General features: G+C 37.9%; 1 non-coding gene across 1 annotated transcript; it reads right to left on the minus strand.

Annotated features, from left to right (window-relative positions):
• Window positions 1-23,954: 23,954 nt before the first annotated feature.
• On the minus strand, window positions 23,955-24,060 carry LOC128294386 (small nucleolar RNA R71). Its single transcript, XR_008284698.1, has one exon. It is a non-coding gene; the product is annotated as a small nucleolar RNA R71 (small nucleolar RNA).
• Window positions 24,061-26,678: the final 2,618 nt, after the last annotated feature.

Here is a 26,678-nt window from a genome sequence, read left to right on the forward strand (position 1 = left end):
AGTGTTTCATGGGAGGAATGATAAAATAAGGAGCATGGTAATAAAATAATGAAAAGGAAAATGATGAAGAAAAAAAAAAGTTCTCATGTTGTTCAACTTGGCCGAATAGAAGAAAGAAAAAGAAGGGAAAGAGCTTGGAGAAAATCGGCTATGGTGGTTCACTAGACTAAGGTATGTTGATGTTGTTCCATGAGATTCATGCATATTTTTAGTTGTTAGCTTGAGTTCTACCTAGCCCATGGTTTAAATCTTTGCTATGAGATGGAGATGATATTCGGCCATGGGTGTTGTCTTCTTGGTTGGTGTTTGATGTTATGGTGATGAGGCATGAAGATGAGTTAAGTTTCAGCTAAGGTGGACTTGTGTTGATGTCATTTGCATGCTAAGTGTGAAGCTTTGTAATGATACATGTGATGGTGATTGATGACTCTTGGATTTTCTTTTTAGCATTTTTGAGTTAGACATTAAGTTCTTTGTTTAACCCATGACCAAAATTGAAATGGTATGGTGTCTTGATGCATTCGGCCATTGTAGGAAGTAGATGAGAATTGGTAGTAAGGTGAAGTGCAAATGTTAGTATTTGATTACTAGTGTATATGTAACACCCCGAACCCGAGACCATCGCCGGTGTCGGACGCGAGGGGTTGACGAGCTAAATCCTCTTAAAGCACCGACCAATTTGGCATTTCCAGACAGGCTGGAAAACTGCGTCACTGTCGCCTTAAAAATCATATCTCGAGTTTCAAAACTTGGAAACTGATTCCGTAAATTTTAACTGAATTTAGACTCATATATCCTTCCATGGATTTATTTCTAGAATTTTTGGTCGGGCCAATTGGTACAGTTTATTAGTTAAAGTCACCCATGATACAGGGATCGACTGCTCTGACCTTCGCGTGTTACAACTTGAATATCTCTCTGTACAGGGCTTTAATACTGGTGCCGTTTGTTTCTAATGAAACTAGACTCAAAATGTAATCTTCACATATAAGGCATGACTTCTAATTATTTCTGGATAACTTATAGAAAATTTTTAAAGTCGCGACAGGGGACCCAGAAACCGTTCTGGCCCTGTCTCACAATAACTTTAATATCTCTTAACAAGTAACTCCTATGACTGTTTCGTTCCTTCCATATGAAAGTAGACTCATCAAGGTTCATTTACATAACTTATTCACTATTTAATACTATTCCTACAAATTTTGGTGATTTTTCAAAACCACACCACTGCTGCTGCCAGCATCTGTTTTCAAGGTAACCTTTACCTATTTCATGATTTCCACGATTCAATTGGCCCTTTTTGCATACATAGCACAAGTGTGATCATGATTAACCATTCCAATGGCTAATCTTTTCAAAACCATTCCATACCCCATAATGATCATCATACAAACGATTATAGAATCATACTAACAACGTATATAAGCCATTTTCACATGGCTATCCAAGCTACATAAAACCGAAAGGTACATGACCTTCTACAATAGGGTAGTCCTATACATGCCATTTCAAAGTTCAACCAAAATTATACCCAAAATGGAGGCTTTGATAGTGTAGATGACTTCGACTTTAATGATCCCAAATCCGATCGCTAACGAGCAAAATCTATAAAACAGAGAGCCAAAGCAACGGGTAAGCATTTTTATGCTTAGTAAGTCTCAAGCAATAAAATCAGCTTTAACTAAAGCATTACATTCACATAGCCAAATGAATCATTTCATTAATACACATTCACATAATCATACTTACTTCACACTTCATCATTGTATACTTTCACAAGATATCAATCAATTCAATAGCTGAAAATTCGTTAGTCGATTGAGCGAATGTTACTCAAACATATCGACTTTTCCAATGCACATATAAACATACCTTATCCTTTGGGCTTTTCGAGCGTACTAATTAAATTTATTACAGCAACCAACGCTCACCTTCAGCCCAAGCTTCTTGAATACAACCGGATATAACCACATGCACGAATGCCTTGGTCTTAGCCCGGATAGAACGACTTGCACAAATGCCTTGGTATTAGCCCGGATTTAACAACTTGCACGAATGCCTTGGTCTTAGCCGGATGTGGTCACTAGCACAATGGCCTTGGTCTTAACCGGATATAATTACTAGCATAAATGTCTTGGGACTTAGCCGGATATCATTCAATTGCTCATGCACACACATACATCAATAATCATTACACATCCATGTTTCATTTTCGTTACTAAGGCTCAAACACAAACATATCACTTGCATAATCGCCTTGGGACTTAGCCCGGTATCATTCAAATACTCATACACATAAATCAATAATCATTACACATCCATATTTCATTTCACATAATTCGAGTAGGGTCATTTCTTGAGGACTTACCTCGGATGTTGTCGAACGGCTTCAACGGCTATTCGATCACTTTTTCCTTCCCTTTATCGGATTTAGCTCCCTTTGCTCTTGAGCTTAACGAATACAAGTAGAAGTATTCAATATTTTCTCAATAATGTTTACTAGTCAATCACATTCGGCATCTCATATCATCTCACTTTATTATAATTTATCATTCAACCTTTGAACCAAAACGCCATTATATGGCCACATATACATACATCCATATATTTAAGCTCATGAATTTTAACATAACATCAAGTGCTCAAATTACTCATGTGGCCGATTATACATGGTCATAAATACACAAAATCAAAAATAATTTCAAGGTTTTTCACCCTATACATGTACTAGGCGAATGTACATGCAAATTTCACAACATTCTTCAACAAATTTCTTCTTTAAACAAACATATTTATCACTTTCTTCATCACCAAAATATCATGTGCAAACATATATACACATATAGGTGCAAGGCAATTTCAAGGTGTCCATAACCATCCAAAGCACAAATTTTAACTAACATGCAAGAAGCATAAACCATGCTCATGAATGCTTCATGGCGAATACATCACAATCATGCCCCTTTCAACATCGGTCATGGTTAAACAAAAGAAAACTCAATGTCTTACTCAAGATTGCTACAAAGGAATTTCAAGAGTAGACAATCCATCATTGCATGCATCATTAGCAAGCTTCACATTTAGCATGCAATGGCTTTAACACAATAACAACTTTGGCCAAATACCATTCCCATGGCATAACAAGGATTTGAACCATGGCTAACATGAACATCAAGTTAGCAACTAAAACATGCATGAAACTCATAACACAACCTCATACATACCTTAATCTTGATGCAAGTTTAGCCAAATCTCCTTCTAGATCTCTTCTAAACAAAGAAAATGAAGCAAAAGTCTCTTCTTCCTCTTAGAATTTTCGGCCAAAAAAAGGAGAGAACAAGGATGAACAATTTTTTTTTGTTTTTCTTTCACTTGCACGGCAATGGCGGATTGCTACTCTCTCACACACATTTTTTTTTTTATTTCTCTTCCCTCATCTAATTATTTTATCACTTAATACATCATGCATTAACAAAACATGTCATAACATGTTTTCTTTGCCCATAATTCCTTGCCATGGCCGCCACCACCTATAAAAGGGAATTTGACATGCAAGTCCATTGTTTTGCATGCATGCTTTAATTAGTCATCACACAATTCCCTATCGTACTTTCAAAGTTCACTACTAAGTCCTTTCTAGTGAAATTCACCTTAATAACACTAAATCAATCACCAAAAAATGTCACACATGAGCACACACATATTATAGGCATCAAAATAAATTTTAAATTATTTTTATGCCTCAGTTTTGTGGTCCCGAAACCACATTCCGACTAGAGTCAATTTTGGGCTGTCACAGTATATATGTGTATTAGCCGAGTTTTGAACTTGAAACAAAATGGTATGTAGTCAATACAAGTAACCATATTTGTAGGAAGTATTAAGCATATAATCGGCCTCAACATAGACATGCATATTCGGCCACATGAGGTAGATTGGTGTTGCATATATTCAGTTAGAGGCAAGCATATTGATGCTTTTATCTTGGCTTAGATAATCGGCTAAAAGAGAGTGTGGGCTAATATGTTGAGTTGATTCATGATTTCATATATATGTGACTCTAATGTCTAATGTATATATCGGTTAAGTACCTTGAGTTTCTCTTTTTGATGTTCAAATGATTAAATCAATTTATTGTTAAATTAAGCTCAAGAGCAAAGGGAACTAAATTCGATAAAGGAAGGAAAAAGTGATCGAATAGCCGTCGAAATCGTTCGACAACATCCGAGGTAAGTTTTTGAGTAATGAAACTTAGTTTACGATTTGATTAAGTCATGACGTATAATCATAACAAATATACGGTGATATAATGATTCTACTTGAATTATATGTTGAGTTAATTAGTCTATACGTATGATGGGTAGCCGTATGTGCATAGAGATCATGTCATAAAGCAAACCAAATCATGCTGTTTGTATGTGGCTATTGAGCCGAAAATGGGAATGCTTAATAATTGACTTGTGTTTGAATTCTAGTTATGAAAATGAAATAAAGATGTGTCATGATTTACTGATATGTGCATGAATATTCGGATGATAACGGGCTAAGTCCCAAGGCATTTATGCTAGTGACTAATTCGGGCTAAGTCCCAAGGCATTTGTGCGAGTTACTAATTCGGGCTAAGTCCGAAGGCATTTGTGCGAGTTACTATATCCGGCTAAGTCCCAAGGCATTTGTGCGAACTACTATATCCGGGCTAAGTCCCAAGGCATTTGAGCGAGTAGCTATATCCGTTAAATCCCGAAGGTACTTGGTTTGGGAATGAGCGATCTTGCTGTAATAATTTCAATTAATATGCTCGTAAAATCCCAACGATGAGGTATGTTTCGTATATGCATTGGATTAGTTGATTCCTTTTAAATAGTATTTGCTCAGTCGATTAATGAGCTTCCGGCTTTTGGTTAAGTTGATTCTCTTATGTATGAGTATAAGGGTTGGTAATGTGAAGTAGGTATGATTTTGAGAATGTGTGTATATGAAATTATCCGTTTAGTCATATGAATGCTATACTTCAATTGTGCCTAATTTCATTGCTCAAAACTTACTAAGCATTAAATGCTTATTCCGTTTCTTTGGTTCTCTGTTTATAGATTTTGGTTAAATCGACTATTGGACTCGGGATTGTCAAAGTCAAGTCGTCCACACTATCAAAGCCCTTGTGGTACTCTTTTAGTTGAACTCGCTAATGGCATGTATAGGACCGCCCTTGTGTTATTAGTCAAGTACTTTGGTGTTGTATATATTTGGATAGCCATGCGAAAATGGCTTATATATTTTAAGCATAGTGTTATAATCATTTTGTATGTATATGGTTACTGAGAGGTGTGGATATGCTTGGCAATGATTGGCCATTGGAATGGATAATCATGATCATATTTTGTGCTATATATGCTAAAGGGCTAGTTGAATCATGGAAACTATGACATAGGTAAAGTCTACCTTAAAGGCAGATGCTGACAGCAGCAGTGATGTAAATTTGAAAAAAATCACTAAAAATAGTAGGAATGGAATTAAATAGTGAATAAATTATGTAATCGAACCTTGATGAATCTACTTTCATATGGAAGAAACCAAACGATCATATGAGCCGTATTTTAAGAGATATTTAAGTTTTCGTGGAACAGGGCCAGAGCGATTTCTGGATCCCCTGATCTGACTTTGGAAATTCACTATAAATTAACCAGAGATAATTAGAAGTCATGTCATATATGTATAGATTCCTTTTTGAGTGTAGTTTCCTTAGAAACAAACTTCATAAGTATTGAAGCCCTGTACAGGGAGATATGTAAGTCGTAATGCATGAAGGTCAGAGCAGTCGAACCCTGAAACAGGGGAGAATTTAACTAATAAACTGTACTAATTGGCCTGATTAAAAATTCTAGAAAAAAATTTGTAGATGGATATATGAGTCTAGTTTCAGGGAAAATTTACAGAATCAGTTTTCGAGCTTCGGAACTCGAGATATGATTTTTAAAGTGACTGTGATGCAGTTAGCCAGCTTGTCTGGAAAAAAAATGAACTGTGTAAGTCAATGAAATAAGTCCGTAAATACCTCGTGTTTGACTCCGGCAACGGCCTCGGGTAAGGGGTGTTACAATTTTATTGGTATCAGAGCTACGGTTTAGTCGATTCTAGGACTACCGTAACACGTTTGGGTTTAGCTATACATGCCATTTTGCGATTATTTGATAGTGTGGTGATTTCTGACAATTGAAAATGTGTTTATTTATAGTAATGGATCCCGATCCCAACCGAGCGGTAGCTGATGATCTTGAGAGTGTAGCGCCTGCTCCCGCGCAAGGGACAGCGCTGGCGGACTCTCAACCTATTGCTAGTAATCCGAACGATGAAGCTAGACAAGCTTTTTATAGCGTGATGAATGATTGGTTCAACCAATACATTCGAACTAATACAGCTGTTCCACAACCCCATTCCCGACTAATACAACCCCTTTTGCAATGCCTCCAATCACTAACCAAATAAGGTCAAATAAGCCCTAGTTGATGAATCCGAAAACACGGGGCTACTGGATTTAAAGCTACGGATAGTGACGACGCCGAGCAAGCTGAATTTTGGATGGATAACACTATTCGGGTACTTGATGAACTATCTTGCACACCGATGAATGCTTAAGGTGTACTATCTCCTTGCTACGTGATTACGCCTACTATTGGTGGAATCGTTGATTTCTGTTAGGGCGGAGAGCAAGTAACTTGGGAGTTTTTCCAAACCGAGTTTGAAAGAAGTATATCGATCGAGATTCATTGACCAAAAGCGGAAGGAATTTCTTGAACTTAAACAAGGTTCCGTGTCGATTCTGACTATGAACGAAAATTTGTGAGGCTTAGCGAGACGCAAGAGAATGCATTTCTTCAGAAGCTATGATGTGTAAACATTTCGAAGATGGACTGAATGATGATATAAACCTGTATGTTGGCATTTTAGAAATCCGAGAATTTGTGGTACTTGTCGAGCGAGCTTGCAAAGCCGAGGAGCTCAGTAAGGAGAAAAGGAAAGCTGATATGGGAGCAAAGGAGTTTCATAAGAGATCTTCGGGAAAGCCCTTCCAACAGTCATCGAAGAAATTTAGAGATGACTTAGGCCGGTCTAGAGACACTTCGGGTTTTTCTAGACGAGATCGTGACCGACCCCCTGTGAGTACACGAGTCACTTCGGTCGCCAGTGTTGGAAACGATCATCGAGATAGAACGGAGTGCCAGTATTGTGGTAAATGGCATTCAGGGAGTTGTAGATTCCATGACCGCTCCTATTATAAATGCGGATCAGCTGACCATTTTATCAAGGATTGCCCGAGACTGTCTGAACAAAATGTAAATTAGAGTGGCAAACCAGGTGCTACTACTACTCGGGGTAGACCGTCTAGAAACACAGGCAATGCTAGTGGCGGTCGGAGAGGATCTAGAGATGCTACAACCAGATCTGAGGCTCGTGCGCCTGCTAGAGCTTATGCTATACGTGCACGCGAGGATGCTTCTTCGCCTGATGTTATTACCGGTACTTTCACTCTCTTTGATACTAATGTGATTACTTTGATTGACCCTGGTTCTACTCATTCTTATATATGTGAAACCTTAGCAACCAGTAAGACTTTACCTGTTGAGTCTACTGAGTTCATAATTCGGGTGTCAAATCCCTTGGGTTGTTATGTGCTTGTCGACAAAGTGTGTAAGAAATGTCCCTTAGAAATCAGATGTTCCTGCTTTCCGGCCAATTTGATGCTTTTACCGTTTGATGAATTTGATGTTATCCTCGGTATGGATTGGCTAACCGTTCACGATGCAGTTGTAAATTGCAAAAGAAAAACTATTGATTTGAGGTGTGCAAATAATGAGATGATTCGAGTTGAGTCTACTAACTTGAATGGGTCGCCAGCTATAATATCATCGATGTTGGCTCAGAAATATGTAAGAAAGGGGTGCGAAGCATACCTTGCGTATGTACTTGATGACAAAGAGTTAGAAAAGAAGCCTGAATCTGTGCCGGTGGTTTGTGAATATCTGGATGTTTTTCCCGAAGAATTACCGGGTTTACCACCTGTTCGGGAGGTAGAGTTTGGTATTGAGCTTGTACCTGGGACTACACCAATTTCGATAGCTCCTTATCGTATGGCACCAACAGAATTAAAGGAATTGAAAGCTCAGTTGCAAGAGTTGACGGATAGAGGTTTCGCTCGACCAAGTTTCTCACCTTTGGGTGCACCAGTATTGTTTGTGAAAAAGAAGGACGGAACCATGAGGTTGAGAATCGACTATCGTCAACTAAATAAGGTGACAATAAAGAATAAATATCTGATACCGTGCATTGACGATTTGTTTGATCAACTAAAGGGAGCCTCAGTGTTTTCAAAGATAGATTTGAGATCGGGTTATTATCGATTCTGAATTCGAGATTCGGATATACCCAAAACAACTTTCGAATGAGATACGGTCACTCTGAGTTCTTAGTGATGCCGTTTGGGCTCACTAATGCCCATGGTATTTATGGATCGATGAATCGGTCTTGAGACGATTCTGGACCGGTTTGTAGTTGTGTTTATCGATGACATCTTGGTCTACTCAAGAGATGAAACCGAGCATCTTGAGCACCGAGATTAGTGTTGCAGATTTTACGAGATAAGCGGTTATATGCTAAGTTCGATAAGTGTGAGTTCGGTTAAGAGAGGTGAGCTTCTTGGGTCATGTGGTATCCGCGATCGGTATTCGAGTTGATCCGAGCAAAATTTCAGCCATACTTAATGGAAGCCTCAGAAATATTCTTGAGGTTCGAGCTTTTGGGACTTTTCGGTTACTACCAACGGTTTGTAAAAGGTTTCTCGATGATAGCCACACCAATGATGAAACTACTTCAGAAAGATGTTAAGTTTGAATGGACAGAAAAGTGTCAGAAAAGTTTCGATCAATTGAAAACTCATTTGACGGAAGCTCCAGTACTAGTGCAGCCCGAATCAGGCAAGGAGTTCGTCATTCACAGTGATACATCCTTACTTGGGTTGGGTTGTGTATTGATGCAAGAAGGTCGAGTTGTAGCTTATGCGTCGAGGCAACTGAAGCCACATGAGAAAAATTATCCAACCCATGATCTCAAACTGGCTGCCATCGTATTCGCTTTGAAAATATGGCGACATTACTTATTTGGTGAGAAGTGCCATGTATATTCGGATCACAAAAGTCTCAAATATTTGATGACTCAAAGAGACTTGAATCTGCGACAAAGACGTTGGCTTGAGTTGTTAAAAGATTATGAGCTTGTCATTGACTATCACCCGGGAAAGGCTAATGTGGTTGCGGATGCTTTGAGTCGTAAATCACTATTTGCTTTACTGACGATGAATGTACACTTATGCATTCTATCCGACAATGTGTTAGTAGCGTAATTAAAGGCTAGACCGGTGTTGATTCATCAAATTCGTGAAGCTCAGAAAGTCGATGATAAATTGGTTGCAAAACGGGCTGAATGTGTTTCGGTTAGGGAATCAGAGTTTCAAATTGATGATGACGATTATTTGAGGTTCAGAAGTCGTTTGTGTGTTCCAAGAAATTCAGAACTTATTTCGATGATTCTGAACGAAGCTCATAGTAGCCGAATGTCAATTCACCCGGGGAGCACGAAAATGTACAACGATCTGAGACGTCAGTTTTGGTGGCATGGTATGAGTCGAGACATTTTCGATTTTGTTTCGAAGTGTTTAATATGCCAACAAGTGAAAGCGGAACATCAAGTGCCTACGGATTTACTCCAGCCGATCATGATACCTGAATGGAAATGGGATCGAGTCACGATGGATTTTGTGTCTGGGTTGCCATTGTCGACAAGTAAGAAAGATGCGATTTGGGTTGTTGTTGATAGACCGACTAAGTCACTCATTTTATTCCGTGCGTCACGGATTATTCCTTTGGACAAACTAGCTGAATTGTATGTTTCTGAGATTGTGAGATTACACGGGGTACCCATTTCTATTGTGTCGGATAGAGATCCGAGATTCACCTCGCGATTTTGGAAGAAATTGCAAGAAGATTTGGGTACCAAGTTGCATTTTAGCACCGCTTTTCATCCCCAAACCGATGGTCAATCCGAGCGGATAATTCAGATACTCGAGGATATGTTGAGATGCTGCATCCTTGAGTTTAGTGGTTCATGGGAACGGTATCTACCTTTGATTGAGTTCGCTTACAACAATAGTTTTCAGTCAAGCATTAAGATGGCGCCTTACGAGGCTTTGTACGGTCGAAAATGCCGTACACCATTGTTTTGGACCGAGCTCGGTGAAAGTAAAATTTTCGGAGTTGATTTGATTAAAGATGCTGAGCAGAAAGTAAAGATAATTCGTAAAAGTCTGAAGGCAGCATCAGATCGCCAAAAGTCGTATGCAGATTTGAAACGAAAGGGCATTGAGTATCAGGTGGGAGATAAAGTGTTTCTTAAAGTTTCACCTTGGAAAAAGATACTCAGATTTGGGCGTAAGGGCAAATTGAGTCCGAGGTTCATCGGGCCATATGAAATATCCGAACGAGTCGGTCCAGTTGCGTATAGATTGATTTTGCCCCCTGAACTTGAAAAGATTCACGACGTCTTTCATGTTTCGATGCTTCAACGTTATAGATCTGATCCATCCATCAGAGGTTGAAATTTAACCCGATATGAGTTATGAAGAAGAACCGATTCGTATCCTAGCTCGTGAAGTGAAAGAGTTACGAAACAAAAAGGTTCCTTTAGTAAAAGTGTTATGGCTCAAACACGGGATGGAAGAAGCTACTTGGGAGACCGAGAACTCTATGAAAGAACGATACCCAAACCTATTTACCGGTAAGATTTTCGGGAACGAAAATTTCTTAAGTGGGGGAGAGTTGTGACAGCCCTAAATTGACCCTAGTCGGAAAGTGGTTTTGGGACCACAAGACCGAGTCATAAAAATAATTAACCATTATATTTGATGCTTATTATATGTATATAGGCATGTGTGAAAATTTCATGTTTGAATTTTGTTAATTGTAAGTGAATTTTGCTAAATAGGACTTGTGTGAGAAAATTTAGAAATGTGCTAGACAAATGTTAAAGTGGCCTATTGATGCATGCTAGAAAATGTTGTCCTTGCATGTCAAAATACCCAAAACTTAGGATGGTGGTCGGCCATGCTATGGGTAAAAAGGTATTATAAACATGCTATGTTAGTGTTTCATGGGAGGAATGATAAAATAAGGAGCATGGTAATAAAATAATGAAAAGGAAAATGATGAAGAAAAAAAGAAAAAGTTCTCATGTTGTTCAACTTGGCCGAATAGAAGAAAGAAAAAGAAGGGAAAGAGCTTGGAGAAAATCGGCTATGGTGGTTCACTAGACTAAGGTATGTTGATGTTGTTCCATGAGATTCATGCATATTTTTAGTTGTTAGCTTGAGTTCTACCTAGCCCATGGTTTAAATCTTTGCTATGAGATGGAGATGATATTCGGCCATGGGTGTTGTCTTCTTGGTTGGTGTTTGATGTTGTGGTGATGAGGCATGAAGATGAGTTAAGTTTCGGCTAAGGTGGACTTGTGTTGATGTCATTTGCATGCTAAGTGTGAAGCTTTGTAATGATACATGTGATGGTGATTGATGACTCTTGGATTTTCTTTTTAGCATTTTGAGTTAGACATTAAGTTCTTTGTTTAACCCATGACCAAAATTGAAATGGTATGATGTCTTGATGCATTCGCCATGGCGAAGTAGATGAGAATTGGTAGTAAGGTGAAATGCAAATGTTAGTATTTGATTACTAGTGTATATATGTGTATTAGCCGAGTTTTGAACTTGAAACAAAATGGTATGTAGTCAATACAAGTAACCATATTTGTAGGAAGTATTAAGCATATAATCGGCCTCAACATAGACATGCATATTCGGCCACATGAGGTAGATTGGTGTTGCATGTATTCATTTAGAGGCAAGCATATTGATGCTTTTATCTTGGCTTAGATAATCGGCTAAAAGAGAGTGTGGGCTAATATGTTGAGTTGATTCATGATTTCATATATATGTGACTCTAATGTCTAATGTATATATCGGTTAAGTACCTTGAGTTTCTCTTTTTGATGTTCAAATGATTAAATCAATTTATTGTTAAATTAAGCTCAAGAGCAAAGGGGAACTAAATCCGATAAAGGGAAGGAAAAAGTGATCGAATAGCCGTCGAAATCGTTCGACAACATCCGAGGTAAGTTTTCGAGTAATGAAACTTAGTTTACGATTTGATTAAGTCATGACGTATAATCATAACAAATATACGGTGATATAATGATTCTACTTGAATTATATGTTGAGTTAATTAGTCTATACGTATGATGGGTAGCCGTATGTGCATAGAGATCATGTCATAAAGCAAACCAAATCATGCTGTTTGTATGTGGCTATTGAGCCGAAAATGGGAATGCTTAATAATTGACTTGTGTTTGAATTCTAGTTATGAAAATGAAATAAAGATGTGTCATGATTTACTGATATGTGCATGAATATTCGGATGATAACGGGCTAAGTCCCAAGGCATTTGTGCTAGTGACTAATTCGGGCTAAGTCCCAAGGCATTTGTGCGAGTTACTAATTCCTGCTAAGTCCCGAAGGCATTTGTGCGAGTTACTATATCCGGCTAAGTCCCAAGGCATTTGTGCGAACTACTATATCCGGGCTAAGTCCCAAGGCATTTGAGCGAGTAGCTATATCCGGTTAAATCTCAAGGTACTTGGTTTGGGAATGAGCGATCTTGCTATAATAATTTCAATTAATATGCTCGTAAAATCCCAACGATGAGGTATGTTTCGTATATGCATTGGATTAGTTGATTCCTTTTAAATAGTATTCGCTCAGTCGATTAATGAGCTTCCGGCTTTTGGTTAAGTTGATTCTCTTATGTATGAGTATAAGGGTTGGTAATGTGAAGTAGGTATGATTTTGAGAATGTGTGTATATGAAATTATCCGTTTAGTCATATGAATGCTATACTTCAATTGTGCCTAATTTCATTGCTCAAATCTTACTAAGCATTAAATGCTTATTCCGTTTCTTTGGTTCTCTATTTTATAGATTTTGGTTCGTCAGCTATTGGACTCGGGATTGTCAAAGTCGAAGTCGTCCACACTATCAAAGCCCTTGTGGTACTCTTTTAGTTGAACTCTGCTAATGGCATGTATAGGACTGCCCTTGTGTTATTAGTCAAGTACTTTGGTATTGTATATATTTGGATAGCCATGCGAAAATGGCTTATATATTTTGAGCATAGTGTTATAATCATTTTGTATGTATATGGTTATTGAGAGGTGTGGATATTCTTGGCAATGATTGGCCATTGGAATGGTTAATCATGATCATATTTTGTGCTATATATGCTAAAGGGCTAGTTGAATCATGGAAACTATGAAATAGGTAAAGTCTACCTTAAAGGCGATCTTGACAAGAGCAGTGGTGTAAATTTGAAAAAAATCACTAAAAATAGTAGGAATGGAATTAAATAGTGAATAAATTATGTAATCGAACCTTGATGAATCTACTTTCATATGGAAGAAACGAAACGATCATATGAGCCATATTTTAAGAGATATTTAAGTTTTCGTGGAACAGGGCCAGAGCAATTTCTGGATCCCCTGATCTGACTTTGGAAATTCACTATAAATTAACCAGAGCTAATTAGAAGTCATGCCATATATGTATAGATTCCTTTTTGAGTCTAGTTTCCTGATAAATAAACGAAATAAGTATTGAATCCCTGTACAGGGAGATATATAAGTCATAATACATGAAGGTCAGAGCAGTCGAACCCTGAAACAGGGGAGACTTTAACTAATAAACTATACTAATTGGCCCGATTAAAAATTCTAGAAAAAAATTTGTAGATGGATATATGAGTCTAGTTTCAGGGAAAATTTATGGAATCAGTTTTTGAGCTTCAGAACTCGAGATATGATTTTTAAAGTGACTGTGATGTAGTTAGCCAGCTTGTCTGGAAAAAAAAATGAACTGTGTAAGTCAATGAAATAAGTCCGTAAATACCTCGTGTTCGACTCCGGCAACGGTCTCGGGTACGGGGTGTTACAGACAATATCCCATCTATGGGTCCACATAGTCCTTAACATACTTTAGGGATGGTTTGAAACTAAGCTGAGAGCTTCTAAAAAATAAATTTACAACGCTTAAAGAAATTTTCCAAGTTTGGAGAGTCACACGCCCGTATGGATAGGCCGTGTGGCTTTCACACGCCTGTGTGGCTGGGACACGCCTGTGCCCTCAACCCGTGTAACTCTCTGTTTATGATGTTAGCATTAATTATAAGTCATACAGCCAAGTCACATGCCAGTGTGCTAGGCTATGTGGCGAATTTAATTTTCGCATCTAAAGAGCAAACTTCACATGGCCTGGGCACACGCCTATGTCCTGAGGCCGTGTCTTCCACAAGGTTGAGACACACGGCTGTGTCTCTGCCCCTGTGTTTACTACCATGCATACTGACTTGCAAAACTAGGGTGCAGGGGACACACGGCCAGACAACACGCCCATGGGGCTGACCGTGTGTCACACACAGCCTAGACACATGCCCGTTGTCTACCCGTGTGGACAACTATGAGGCTATTTTCCAAGCCCTTTTGTCACCCTCACTAACACATGCACATCTCATATGCCAATGGTGATTATTATGGCATAAATGGGTTACTTAAACATCAATAGTTTAACTCATGCATGAAAATTACATGCCAAAGTATACATATTTGGGACTCCATAACTTACTAGGATCATTCAAAACATTTCCTTACTTTAAACCATGTTATAACCTAACCAAGTGACATCAATCATCCATCATGCATAGATTCCAAATTTTATCATTCATTGTCAACAACCAACTCTTCACACACCTCAAGGGTATCAACACATCTCATGCATGCATCCATATCTAGAATTACAACCCAATAATCAATATGTGCCATACTTCATGGCCATATACAAAATGAATTAGTATACCAATATGGGCCATCACTTTGGCCAACCAATATGACACGTACAACAAAATAATAAGTCCCCTATGCATACCATACTTAAATGTATTAAACCAAAAATACCCTAAAAGATTTGTTGATAGTGTATCTTGAGCTCCGATGTCCACAATCCCCGAGCTAGCTTGGTGATGCTAGAAAAAATGGAAAAGAGAGAGGGGGTAAGCATAAAGCTTAGTAAGTTGTATGTAACTAATAAATAACATAGATCATACAATTTCATGAGTTAAACATGCTACTAATTACCACCACATTATCAATTTACACACACAATGGACATAATAAGAATTGACAGTAAATGTCATTGAACTTCATAACTTATCTTACTTTTTCTTACTCATGATAAATTTTCCATCATGAATCAAATTCCATACTCATAATGTTTACATACATACCTGTACTACTCATAGTTTATTCATATTTCTCAATCTCTTAACCTTGATCTTGAAAGGCACGTTGAACCACTTGGAATACGGGAGGACGTTCGGGATGATCATACACCAAATAGGGTGCCAAACCCATGTCCCAGACATGGTCTTACATGGAACCACACATCGATGCCAAATCCCAAATATGATCTTATACGAAGTCTTGAATCGGTGCCGACACCATGTCCCAGACATGGTCTTATACGAAATCACGTATCGATGTTGAAGCCATATCCCTAATATGGTTTTACACAGGATCTCGTATCGATGCCGATGCCATGCTCAGAAATGGTCTTACATGGGATCTCACAAATCATGTTGTCATGACATCCAAATCCTAAGTATTCCTTAGTGTCACCCGGGATTTCCGAGATACAAAGCTATCATTGAATTGTTATTGAATCAGCTCAAGTCAAATTCCATAAGGGCATATACACACATTTCATATAACATCAAGCATTAAATACACGATAATGAAATTGTTGAATACTTACACACAACTTACCTCTGTCCCAAAATACTGCTAACTTTACGTTTTAGTCCAAAACCTTACTTTTCTCTTGGTTTAGGTTCGGACTCTATTTTTCCTGATCTATAATACCAAATTTAACTTGTTTAATAACCACATTGTTCAAATCGACCCATAATTCATACTTTAGTAAAATTACCTTTTTATCCCTAACTTTTCACTTATTTACAATTTAGTCCCTAGGCTCATAAAGTGAAATGCATGCATTTTCTTCGTTACCCAAGCCTAGCCAAATTTTCCTTATACTCATAACAACCCACATTACTCAATAAAAATATATTTTTATCACTCAATTTACACCTTTTTCAATTTAGTCCTTTTTAGGTGTTTTCGTGCAAAATCACTTAGTAATAGATGTTAAACACACATCAAGCTCACATATTCCTTCATTAAACATTAAAGAACATGGATGTCAACATGGGTAAATTTTTAAACATAAACACTACTTCAAAATAAGGGTGGAAATAGGTAAATTAAGCTACGAGATCTTCGAAAATGTAAAAAACATTAAAAACGGGCTAGGAAACACTTACTATTGAGCTTCAAAATGTCAAAAACCCTAGCTATGGAGAGCTTAGAAATTTCAGCAGCCATATGAAGAAGATGAGCCAATTTTTTCTTTAATTTTCCCTTTTTATTCTTTTAATTACTAATTAACCAAAATGCCCTTAAGGCCTTTCTTTCAATTTTTTCCTATGCATGTCCATTTTTGTCCAAAATTTTAAAAATTGGTCAAATTGCTAATTAGGACCTTCTAATTTATAGTGTAAAGCAAATTCATGCTTGAAGCTTCTAGAATACAAGTTTTGCATCTTATTCAATTTGGTCCTTAAGGTTCAATTGGACATTTTATGCATAGAATTTCTCCATGAAATTTTCACACAAGCATGCATACTTATCATGGGCCCTATAAAAATCATAAAAAAATTATTTCTATCTCGAATTTGTGGTCTTGAAACCACTCTTCCAACTAGGCCCTAATTTGGGATGTTACAATTCTCCCCCCTTAGGGATTTTCGTCCTCGAAAATCTTACCGGTAAACAAGTGCGGGTATTGGTTTCTCATGGCCTCCTCGGGCTCCCATGTAGCCTCTTCTAACCCATGTCTATGCCATAACACTTTCACTTAGGCAATATTCTTGTTTCTCAACTGTTTGACTTTCTGAGCCAAAATCTTGATCTACTCTTCACCATAAGTCATATCCGGTTGGATCTCAACCTCTGTCGGTGAAATCACATATGAGGGATTCAATCTATAACAGTGCAACGTAGACACATGAAATACATCATGGATCTTCTCCAACTCAGACGAAAAGGCCAACCGATAAGCTACTGGTACTATCCTTTCAGTGATTTCATAAGGTCCTATGAAACGAGGACTCAACTTGCCTTTCCTGCAGAATCTCAAAACCCTTTTTCATGGGAATACTTTCAAAAATACCTTATCGCCCACTTAATACTCAATTTCTTTTCTTTTTAAATTCGTGTAAGTCCTTTGCCTATCCGATGCCGCCCTTAAACAATCTCCAATTACTTTTACCTTGTCTTCGGTTTCTTTGACCAAGTCAACCCCATGAATCTGATTTTCCTTGACCTCTATCGAATACAAGGGAGTTCGATGCTTCCGGCCATACAATGCCTCATAAGGTGCCATTTTTAAACTCGTCTGGAAACTATTGTTATAGGCAAACTCAACCAAAGGTAAGTACTTTTCCCAACTACCCTGCAATTCTAAAACATAGCATCTCAACATGTCTTCCAAGGTTTGAATCACTCTCTCGGATTGGTCGTCGGTCTGTGGGTGAAAGGCGGTACTAAAATTCAATCTTGTGCCCAAAGCTTCTTACAATTTTCTCCAAAATTGTGAGGTAAACCTCGGATCTCTATCTGATATAATCGATAAGGGTACTCTATGAAGTCTCACAATTTCAGAAATATACAACTCAGCTAATCTATCTAGCGAGTAGTTGGTACATACCGACATAAAATGAGCAGACTTCGTCAATCGATCAACAACGACCCAAACTGCATCTTTCTTACTCAGTGTCAAGGGTAAACCCATTATGAAATCCATGGTAATTCGGTCCCATTTCTACTCGGGAACCATGATAGGCTGTAACAATCCTGAAGGTACTTGGTACTCAGGTTTCACTTGCTGACAAATTAGGCATCTCGCAACAAACTCGAAAATATCTCTTATCATACCATTCCACCAATATATTTTCTTCAAGTTGTTATACATTTTAGTACTACTGGGGTGTACTGATAGACGATCATTGTGTGCCTCACGCAAAAGCTTATGAATCAACTCGGTATACTTAGGAACACAAATCCTATCTCGGAACATCAAGCAACCATCAAAACCAATCCAAAAATCAGATCTAGTGCCTGATTCGCATTGGGCTCTCTTAGCTTGTAAATCCTCATCACTACTCTGTGTTTCACGAATCTCTTCAAGAAATATTGACCTAGCTTTCAACTCTACTACAACCGCACCATCATTTGATAAAGCTAACCATGTACCCATGGCTCTCAAAGCAAATAAGGATTTTCTACTTACGGCATTGGTGACCACATTAACCTTTCCCGGATGATAGTCGATTACTAACTCATAATCTTTTATCAACTCTAATCATCTTCATTGCCTTAGATTTAAGTCCTTTCGATTCATCAAGTATTTCAAACTCTTGTGATCGGTAAATACTCGACATGTCTCACCATACAAATGGTGTCTTCAAATCTTCAATGCAAACACAATGGTGGCTAGTTCCAAGTCATGTGTCAGGTAATTTTTCCCATGCGATTTCAGTTGTCTAAATGCATAGGCTATCACTTTTCCTTCTTGCATAAGTACACACCCTAATCCATTCAAGGATGCATCACTAAAAGTCACAAACTCCTTTCTCGGTTCAGGTTGAACTAGCACTGGAGCCTCAGTTAACAACGTTTCAGTTCCTCGAAACTCTGTTGGCACTTCTCTGTCCACTCGAACTTAACATCCTTTTGTAATAGCTTCGTCATTGGAGTAGAAATCATTGAAAACCCTTTGACAAACTGTCTGTAATAACTGGCAAAGCCTAAAAAGCTTCTGACCTTTGTCACATTCCTCGACGGTTTCCAATCAACAATGGCTAAAATCTTACTCGGGTCAACTCTAATACCGTCTCCCGAAACAATATGTCCTAAAAATCCAACTTCGCGACGCCAAAATTCACTTTTCCTAAACTTAGCATATAACTGCTTATCTCTCAAAGTTTACAAAACTTCCTTAAATGCTCAACATGTTCGGTCTCATCACAAGAATAAATCAATATGTCATCAATAAACACCACAACAAATTTATCCAGATAAGGCTGAAATATTCTGTTAATTAAATCCATAAATACAGTGGGAGCATTGGTTAACCCAAAAGGCATGACAAGGAACTCATAATGACCATACCTCGTCAGAAATGCAGTTTTTGGTACATCTAACTCCTTAACTAGCAACTGATAGTAACCAGACCTTAGGTCTATCTTTGAAAATACTGTGGCTCCTTTCAACTGATCAAATAGATCATCAATCCTTGGAAAATGATACTTGTTCTTTATCGTCACCTTGTTGAGCTATCGATAATCTATACATAGCCTCATCGAACAATCTTCTTCTTCACAAATAACACGGGAGCACCCTAAGGTGAAAAGCTCAGTCTTGTAAAACCCTTGTCAGTCAACTCCTGTAACTAAATTTTCAACTCTTTTAACTCTGTCGAGCCCATCCTATATGGGGCAATTGAAATAGGTGCAATGCCAGGAAGCAAATCAATACCAAACTCTACTTCCCTAATAGGAGGTAACCCAGGCAACTCTTTCGGAAACACATCCGAATACTCACATACTGTCGGTACCGACTCAATCTTTGATTTAGACTCTTTAGTGTTCAATAAAAAGGCAAGGTAAGCTTTATAACCCTTCCTTATGCATCTTCAAGCAGAGATGGAAGAAATAACTATAGGCATGCTATTTAATTCGCCTGGTTCAACTCGAAGAACATTACCATTCGTACATTTTAGTTTGATAAATTTTCTTCCCTAATTCACTACAACATCATGAGCGGTCAACCAATCCATACCAAGAATTACATCAAAATTCGTCAAACGGTAATAGCATGAGATTAGCCAGAAAACAATGACCCCTAATCATCAAAGGGCAATTTTTACACACTTTTTCAACTAACACATATTTGTCTAACGGGTTTGACACTTTTATCACGAATTCAGTAGATTCAACAAGCAAGTTCATATCAAACACCAATTTCATGCAAACATACGAAAAGGTAGACCCCGGATCAATCAAAGCAACAACAGTAGTATCATAGATAGAAAATGTACCCGTAATCACATCAAGAGATGAGGCCTCTTCACGAGTACGAATGGCGTAGGTCTTTGTAGGTGCCGTGCCCTCGGGTCTCACAGCAGACTCCCTAGGTGCACCTTTTCTACTCGTTCGATAAAAATTGATAAAAATTGATGCGAAGATGCGAAGAAATTCGATAAAAATTATTTTTCGAGCAAAGAGGTAAAATGGTCATTATGCCAAAGCCTAGGGGCAAAACGGTCATTTTACCAAAGACGTGAATTTTTAATTGCTTAAATTTATTTAGTGATTAAATTAGTGTGTTTTGCTATTATAGATCAAGAAATACCAAATTCAAGCCTAGACCGGGGGAAAGCCAAGCAATTTGACTAAATTGACTAGTTGCCACATTTTGTAATTTGAGGTAAGTTGTATGTAAATAATACAACTACATTTTTAATGTATGTATTGAATTGTATTGAGTTAATATAGCATGAATTATTTGGTTGTGAAATTGGGAATGTATAATGATAATTGAGATAGTAGAAATTCCATTGTAACCTTAAGAAGTAAATCGGATATTCACGCCATAACGTTTGGGTAATTTGTTTGTGACCTAGGTTAAGACCATGTCTGGGACATGGCATCGACATTGAGATGAGAGCTAGTGTAAGACATGTCTGGGACATGCATCGGCTACGAGATGATAGTCAGTGTAAGACCATGTCTGGGGCATGGCATTGACTAGAGATATGAGCCAGTGTAAGACCATGTATGGGACATGGCGTCAGTACCTTACCCACGTTTGAGGCTTAATGAATATCTGGTAGTGTTCCAAATGGTTCAACAGTGAAAGTTATGTTCTTAATCTATGAGGATGGTATAATCGTGTTGTGAGTGGCACAAGTACCTAATTGGTACGTATGAGATATGAGCTCATTGTATAATATGTGACGTGTATGGATGGTGATGAGTAAGTTATATCTATGCTTACCTTGGTATTATGAGCATGTTTATTATTGGTATATCATTGTTGTATATTTATTTATATGCAACTACTAAGCTTTTATGCTTACTCCCTTTCCTTTCCATTGCCTTATAGTGTCGCCTATCTAGCTCAAGGATTCTAGAAGTTAGAGGTATCGATCACACTATCAACCAAAGCATTCGGTATAGTTGGATTTATATTTTTGAATATGGCATGTATAGGACTTAGACTTTATTATTTTGTGTCTTTGAGAATTGGCTAAATGTGTTTGCTTGGGTTGGAAACCTTTTAAAATGTATTAAGCTTGGAATGATAGTTAATATTCATTTTGAATTTATAAAAGATTTGTTACCATGGTTAAATGAATGTCTATTGTGGTTGAATTAGTTATATGAATTGTGCTTGTGTTGGTACTGGTTGGTATGTGTATGAAACTAGGTATGTGAGGGGGGCAATGAGGCTTGGTAAATAGCCTTATATTGTCCACACGGGTAGGCACACAGGCGTGTGTCCCATGGGCATGTGGTCAGGTCGTGTGTCCCCTACACGTAAAACTTTCAAGTCAGTATGCATGGTAATCAACATGATAAACCGTAATTTATACATATTTTTACCCCATGTTTAACGCATTTTATGGATGATTTCCTATTAGAATTGGTGAATTCGATGCTCCTAATGCTTTAATTTCATGTTTTATACTTAGGAGAGCATAGAAGAGCGAAAGGAACGAGAAACGGGCCAAAACTGGAGAAAATGGGCCAAAGTACAAAATCAACACGGCTGGGACCTCTTCACACAGGCAGACCACACGACCGTGTCAATTTGGTAGGCTCGAGCACAGCCTAAAGTAATTGCACACGGGCGTGTTACACGAGCGTGTCCCTGCTGAGCCCAAGTTGAGTCCAATTCAGAAAAGGGTAATTTTGAGGGCTCTTAGGCATTCCAAAGCCTATAGATACACCCTAGAGGAGGAAGAAAAGGGGGGCACAGAATAGAAAGTAAGGAATTACTCTAAGAAAGCCGATTGATCCATCTCAACAGCCGGATTCATCATCAAGACTGAAGATCTCTCCTCAATTTCCCCTTTAGGAGTTTTGGGTTTTCTTTATGTTTTGTATTCTTTATTATTCTGAGATGTTTTCTTATTTAGTTATGAACTAAAACCCCAAATACCTAAGGGGAATGAAACCTAAGACGAATCTTGTTATTATTTTCTAAATTTTATGATAAATATTTAACTTGTTCTTAATTATGTGTTCTTAATTCTTGTTTTGATATCCCAGGATACTGATTCAAGATAAGCTCTTATTCAGAGGAGGAATAGACCTTGTCTAAGAGTACATTTGTCATAATTAAGCGGAATTGATTGCGCGCCTAGACATAGGGTGACAAGATTTTGCCAGATTAGGGTGAAACCTAATAAGGGGATCCATAGATCGAGTTAATGCAACCCTACGGTGTTGATTAGAGAAAGGTCTCAATTAGTCAATCTAGGGATTAGACGTTATTAGTCTTGAATAGGGATAATAACATAACTTAGGGATCTCTATGGAACAAGTTAAATGAATAAATCAATCGATTCGGAGCCAGAATAACAAGTACAGTCTAGGCGGATTTTTCCTTAGGTATTGTATTAATTCAATCAATTTTCCCAAAAGCAATTCCCCAATTCCATTCTCTGTGAATTCTTAGTTTAGATAATTAGTTAGTTAAAACAAAAACCTATTTATTCTTAGGCTAGATAATAAAAAGGCAGTTATTACTAGTACTTTTAGTTCCTTTGGGTTCGACAATTCGGTCTTGCTAAAACTATGCTATTGTTCGATAGGTACACTTGCCTACATCGCGATAATAGTTAGTTTCTAGAATGATTAATTATAAATATTTAAAACCTATCACGAAATCACGCGATCAAGTTTTTGGCGCCGTTGCCGAGGAACTAAAATATTAGGAACACTAAATTTTTATTACTTTAGCCATTTAATTTTCTTGCAATCTAATTTTATTTTTAATTTTATTCTAATTTACTAATTCTCTTTTTCTTTCTTCTGACAGGTTTTTATAGTTTATGACTAGAAGAAACCCGTCAGGACCACTACTTTTTGACGAAGAAATCGATCGCACAGTTTCCAGAAACCAAAGAGAAATAAGGCGAAGCCTAAGGTACACAGAGAATGAGCAAGAAGATGATACTCAACCCCCAACGGAAGAGATGGCTGAAAACCAAGACAATCAGCTACCTCAGGCAATTGCGGTTAATCAAAATCCTGCTCCATGCACTATGTATGATTATGCTAAACCTTCTTTAACAGGAACTGAATCGAGCATAGTTAGATCTGCTGTAGCTGCAAACACTTTTGAAATACAACCTAACACTATTCAAATGATACAGCAATTTGTTCAGTTTGATGGTTTGCAGGATGAAGATCCCAACGCTCACTTAGGAAACCTTTTGGAACTATGCGATACATTTAAAATTAATGGCGTTTTTTATGATGCCATTCGTCTTCGGTTATTCCATTTCTCATTGAGGAACAAATCTAAATAGTGGTTGAACTCGTTACCACGAGGGTCAATTACTACTTGGGAACAAATGAAAGAAAAATTTTTACTAAAATATTTTCTGTCAGCTAAAATGGCTAAATTACGTAATGATATCTTTTCTTTTGTGCAGATGGATTTAGAAACACTTTACAATGCATGGGAGAGATACAAGGACCTTTTGAGAAGGTGCCCTCACCATGGATTACCGCTTTGGCTTCAGGTTCAAACATTCCATAATGGCCTGAATCTTTTGACTTGGCAAATGGTTGACGCAGCTGCTGGCAGAACCATCAATAATAAAACACCTGAAGATGCTTATGAGTTCATAGAGGAGATGTCATTGAATAACTATTAGTGGCAAGTCATGAGGACAAAGCCAACGAAAATAACCAATGTTTATAACATTGATTCGGTCACCATGCTCTCTAATTAGGTAGAACTCTTGAATAAGAAAATTGATGGTTTTCTTAGTTCTTCACAGGTTCACCCAGTAATGCAGTACGAAGTAAGTGGAGGTGGAACAAGCCATTCGGAATACCAACCTTATGGCCACAACATCGATAACGACCAATTAAATTACATGGGTAATAATCCTCGACCTCAAAACAATCCATATAGTAACACTTACGATGCAGGTTGGTAGAACCGCCCCAATTTCTCGTAGGGCAGTCAAGGAAATCAAAGACCATAACCACCTTTAGGCTACCAACAACCACCCTACCAATAGGAAAAGAAGCTGAACCTTGAAGAGATACTCACAAAGTTTATCTCAGTGTTAGAAACCCATTTCCAGAACACCGAGACAACACTTAAAAATCAACAAGCATCGATCTAAGGGCTCGAAACTCAGATAGGCCAGCTTTCCAAATTGATTTCAGAAAGACCACTAGGAAGTTTACCTAACAACACCAAATCAAAAGAGCATGTGAAAGCAGTTACACTAAGGAGTGGGAAAGTGTTAGTAGAATCTGAAAAGAAGCTAACACAAGAAGCCGTGGTAAGTGGAAGGGGGCAAGAAAAACCCAAAAATAGTGACAAACTAGTGCCGAAGGAATATAAACCTCCAGTTCCATACCCAGAAAAATTGAAAAAAGACTGAATTGATGCACAATTCGGTAAGTTTCTTGAACTTTTTAAGCAATTACATATCAACATACCTTTTGTTGAAGCCATCTCGCAGATAACTACATACGCAAAATTTTTGAAGGAGCTTCTAACAAATAAAAGGAGATTCGAGGACTTATCTACAGTAGAACTCAACGAGGAGTGCTCAGCCATACTCCAAAACAAGCTGCCAACCAAACTGAAAGATCCAGGAAGTTTTACTATCCCTTGCTTAATTGGTAGTCTAAATGTTGAGAAAGCACTAGCTGATTTAGGCGCTAGCATTAATTTGATGCCATATACAATGTTTAAACAACTTGGTCTTGGGAAACCTAAACCTACTAGGATGAGTATTCAATTAGCCGATAGATCTGTTAAATATCCTAGGGGCATTATAGAAGACGTACTTGTGAAAGTAGATAAATTCATATTTCCTGTTGACTTTGTTGTGCTTGACATGGATGAAGATGTGGAAGTGCCCTTAAGTTTAGGGCACCCATTTTTAGCCACTGCTAGGGCTGTAATCGATGTGGGTGATGGTAAATTGGTACTTAGAGTAAGTGACGAGGAGATTATATTTAAAATTTATGATGCTATGAAGTTTTCTAGGGAACAGGATGACTCTTGTTATTTTATTGACTCTATTGATCATACTACTCAAGACTCTTTTCAGGAAATTATACAAAAGGACACGACGAAATAGTATCTAGCTCAAGAAGAGGAGACAGATGATGAACCTAATGAGCATTCTTCAAGACGAGTAGAATACGAGGGCATGAAGATAAACGCTGAACTTAAGCAAAAACCCTCTATTGAAGAGCCTCCTAAACTGGAACTTAAACAATTACCAAACCACTTGGAATACGCATTCCTTAGAAATAATTCTACATTGCCAGTTATCATTGCTTCTAACTTGCAACCCAAGGAGAAAGAGGAATTAATCCAAGTATTAAAAGAGCATAAAAAGGCCATAGCTTGGAAAATTTCTGACATTAAAGGAATCAGCCCTTCTTTTTGCACCCACAAAATTATGATGGAAGATGAATACAAACCGTGTGTGCGAGCTCAAAGACGACTGAACCCTAACATGAAGGAAGTTGTAAAAGCTGAGGTAATTAAACTTCTAGATGCTGGAATTATTTATCCTATTTCTGACAGTTCTTGGGTAAGTCCAGTGCAAGTTGTCCCTAAGAAAGGAGGCATGACGGTTGTGACCAACCAGAAGAATGAATTAATCTCGACAAGGACAGTCACGGGATGGAGAGTTTGCATTGACTATAGAAAACTGAATGATGCCACAAGAAAAGATCACTTCCCCTTGCCATTCATTGACCAAATGTTGGAAAGATTATCCGGGCACATGTACTACTGCTTTTTAGACGGACTCTTTGGTTACTTCCAAATCTCAATAGCTCCTGAAGATCAAGAAAAGACAACATTCACATGCCCATATGGTACGTTCGCTTATCATAGAATGCCTTTTGGATTATGTAATGCTGCTGCCACTTTTCAGCATTGTATAATGGCCATCTTCAACGAACTCGTGGAAGATATCATGGAAGTATTTATGGATGATTTATCGGTATTGGGTAACTCTTTCCATCTCTGCCTTAAAAATTTAAAGCGAGTTTTAATAAGATGTGAGGAAACGAACCTTGTGCTTAACTGGGAGAAATGTCACTTCATGGTTCAAGAAGGTATTGTATTAGGGCATAAAA

Source organism: Gossypium arboreum, chromosome 6 (assembly GCF_025698485.1).
Source record: "Gossypium arboreum isolate Shixiya-1 chromosome 6, ASM2569848v2, whole genome shotgun sequence".
Lineage (NCBI taxonomy): Eukaryota > Viridiplantae > Streptophyta > Magnoliopsida > Malvales > Malvaceae > Gossypium > Gossypium arboreum.